Raw genomic sequence first — 4,176 nt, 5'->3', positions numbered from 1 at the left:
TTCTACTGAACCTTCAGGGTTAAGTATCATTGGATCTAACCTTCTGGTTCAGGGACGACCACTTTACCCCCTTAGCCACAGCCGCCCTGATGTGAGTGTAAATGTTATGGCCTACAGCCGGTGAGCAGTTGACCTGGCTAACTAGAAACAGACGGAAAGAGTTATTCTGGCTGGAGGGCTACTGACAAATGAAGCAATATTTAAGTGCGTTAAAACTCGACCATTAAAGGGGATTTATGAAAATTAGGATAAAATAAGCCCAGAGCTTGGTACAGAAAGAGACGGATACTGTAAGACACTGTACGAAGTACAGAGAGAAACCAAAACACTTAAGTTGGATCTGAGAAAAAGTATGTTAAGTTTCTTCAGAGTCAGTTGAATCACTGCCTCAGCGAAAAGCATAGTCCTAATAAATTACAATTTACTAAACACCGCCAATCACCACGTCGCACTAAAACTGTTCAACCAGTTTATGAGAAGAACTGGGAGGAGGAGGATGGGGTGATTTGGACACAGGCGTTTCCATTTAACTGAGTGTAGGAGTTTTGCAGTTCTGACAACTCCACATTTTTGTTAGTTGGCTGTTGACGATAACAGGTGGAGCTCACAGCGAGGGTCCCAATTAAAATCAAACTCAACCTGCCTGCTTGTAATTGCTTTTCCGCCTTCACATCACGTGTATATGTGTGTGTGTGTGTGTGTGTGTGTGTGTGTGTGTGTGTGTGTGTGTATGTGTTTGAAGGGGGGCATGAGTGAAGTTGGTCCTAAATTTAATGACACAGATTTCACAGATTCGTTTTGGTTTTTAGACGTGTTTCCAATATCATGATTTTAAGTGATCTATATAGCTGTGTAAAAACACAAGGATTAAATCCAGCACTTTTCTGTGTGTGTGTGTGTGTTTGTGTGTGTGTGTGTGTGTGTGTGTGTGTGAGTGTCAGGATAGTGTGTCTTATTTCTCCTGTGGATACCTGAGTACTTTGTGTTGCAGCAGAGATTAGAATGAGCGCCCAGACCAATCAATACCCATGACTCCTGTGTTGCTCGCAAACACACACTGACTGACTGACTGACACACACTGACGCACACACACAAACACAGTGATGGAGTGAGCGGAACAGACCTGACGCTCACAGTCACCAGTGAATGGCTGCTCTGATGGACTGTGGCTATTTAGACACACACACTCTCAAACTCAAACACACAACGCACACACACACAGACACACACTCAGCTGGTGATGGAGTGAGGCCATTCCTTCTCCTCACCTCATGCCCAGTAGCTGGCTGCCAGCCCAGTGAAGACTTGCCAATTGGCCCTTACACCAAACCAACCACACAAACTTTTCTGATGAGCTCAGTACAGTACACACCCCTTCTGTCACGCATGCATGCACACATACACACACACACACACACACACACACACACAGTCAGTATTGATTACTTCGGTAGAGTCCTGGTGGGCACTTTTCCCACTTCACACTTTACAGGCATTTCAAAAGTTAGGTATTCTGTTAGACTGTGGAGTCCTTTGTCACTTGACTCACCCATGGATTTACAGAGACATTATCTCTCTCTCCTTTTCACTTCTAGGATTTTCATCAGAAACTAGCAATGTAGATTAATGTTGTTTTATTCTTCCGATCATAAAAGGACAAAATAATTGTTTTATTGTTATTTTTTATTCCCTACTACCGTAAAACAATCCCTTAACATCTCATCAAAGCTAAATATTAAACCCAAATGACCAAACATTCATCCTCCTCCCACAACCCGTCAAATTTGCCAGCCCCCACACATCCCCAACTGATTAGCTCCAAAAGTTGATCATCTGGAGACACCATCCCAAGTACTGCCCCCACCAAGTTTGATGAAACTAACTATACCTGCAATATAGATTTAACCAATAATAACTGCAACCCGAAATCCAATAATGCATAATGGAATAATGGAATCTAAGCATAAAATCTAAAGGTCAAGACCAATAGAGCTAAAGCAATAAGAACAGGCCTTTAACAGCTGCTCAGGCCATACATCCCTGATGTGCCTCGACAAGTCTTCTGTGAGGATGTGAAACAAAAGATCCATGAGGCAGCAAATAGACCTGGGATCTCTTTGCTGTCCATCTTCATTTGAGCCTCAGAAACACTGTTGCCCTCTGGTTTCATAGAAACAAAGAGAAGACTTTTCATGAGACACTATCCATTGCAACAAAAACTGCACATTTTGATCTCGATGCCTGTTTGTAGCTAATTTTCCGTTAAGTATTCATGAAATATATATGAACCACAAGATATTTTGTAAGTCTAAAATCCCAACTGTGTCAATTTGACAAAAATAATAAAATCTTGATCTTTTTATTTTTATCACAATCTTCTTCAGCAGAGGACGAAAGACGCTGGGTGTTGGATTCTGAATTTTTCTGTCAAACTTCACTTTTCATGGTCAAGCTGCAATATTGTTGTACAATTTGTTGCCTCAGAACTTTTATGCAATAAAACTTAAATCGCAATTCATTAATTTATTATTTCATTTTATAAAACCACAAACCCTTTACACTCAGACATATTTAAGGTTCTGTTTAATCATCAAATTATAATAAAAGAGTTTTCTTTTTTCCTGGTTTCACATGTGCATTTACCAACAGAACAGCATGAACCAGAGAATCCAAACCGCTAATGTGAGGTGTCGGAGCTGTGTAGAGCCTGAAGCTACTGCACTGGCAATGAAAGAGAGACTGACTTTGAGAAAAACTCCAGTAAGACTCAATTTCAAGTGACTTTTGTATCTGAACATTGCAATCAGTCCAAAACCACGAGGCACACTGTAATCCCCCACATTATAATGGTGAATGAGATCTCTCGCCTTCTCTATGAATTACAGCATCATAGAAGTGGGAGAATCACAAAAATCATATTATGTTCTTTGCGGCTGTGAAAGTAATGACTACTCACTGTCCCTCACCGCACTGTCCTGAGGCGGAGAAAGAAAAATGTAAAATGCTGCAATTTAGTGCCATTTTACTGACTGAAGGTCTCGTGACTGCATCACAGACACTGGTCTAGTTCTGCTTCATATGGTTTAGCTTAAATAACATCACCGAAAAAGTTTGTAATTCTTTTTACCACAACACAGATGTATGCCTCCACCAACCAGTGCAGTTTTAGTCAACATTAATTTTTTCCCCAGATTTACATGAGGTCAACCTGACTTTTGACCTTTGACCACTGAAATCAAATCATTTAACTTTGAGTTAAAAACAAGTTGAGACAACATGATCAACGGCTGAGACTGGCTGACGATAGTTCAAACTCATGTATAGGTAGGACCTCTTTGAGTACAAGTGACAACTGGTCAAAACGTGAAGAAATTCCCAGACGACTTGTCAGACTTGAGATATTATTTTAAAGAGTCCAAAAACTTGACCTTTGACAACCATAGTTCTATTCATTTGTGCTGAATTTGAAAAGGCTCTCGGGGTGTTCCTGCCCAGATAGCATACAGATGTGGTCCACTTCAGACAATGATGCGGCACTTCTCACCTTCTTGTGGCCCGAACAAAATGAATATGAGTCTAAAGTGGCCAACTTGTACAACAAACGTGGACCTTTTTTATCAAACATGCGTTGCTTTAGGCAAGGCCTAATATGAATGTAAACCTAAAGTGTCCCATGTGGTAAGTGGTGAATAAAACCAACAATTTGGGCCACCTTTGGTTGATATGCAGTATTGCTATGTCTTACTTTTGACCCAGATCTGGCAAACAGGAGCAGACCGTCCAAGTGCCATCAATCCATGCAGAATGTGGGGCAGATGGCCGGATGACAGTGTGGCAGTGTGACAGTCTGGGCCAAATCTGAGCCAAAAAAACTTTTGCTATGTGGGTGAGATAATGCGTTCACAATTCGTTCCCCTCCAAATTCTAATAAATTCATTCATTTCAGTCCAAGTGAATGTTTGTGCCAGATGTAAGGACATTTACCTGTGGGTGTTCCTGATCAACAAACTCGAATCATTTTCTTCGTGAGTTCAACTGAACATTTGTACCAAATGTGAAAAAAATCCCTTAAGTCACTAGAGATCGTGTTCACAAGAATGACGGACAGATGGATAACCCAAAAACCCCTGACAACTGGCTGTCACTGGTACAGAGGCATAAAACTTGAAGGACTG

The sequence above is a fragment of the Paralichthys olivaceus genome, chromosome 11 (assembly GCF_024713975.1).
Source record: "Paralichthys olivaceus isolate ysfri-2021 chromosome 11, ASM2471397v2, whole genome shotgun sequence".
Taxonomy (NCBI): domain Eukaryota; kingdom Metazoa; phylum Chordata; class Actinopteri; order Pleuronectiformes; family Paralichthyidae; genus Paralichthys; species Paralichthys olivaceus.
This window is presented reverse-complemented; position numbering follows the sequence as displayed.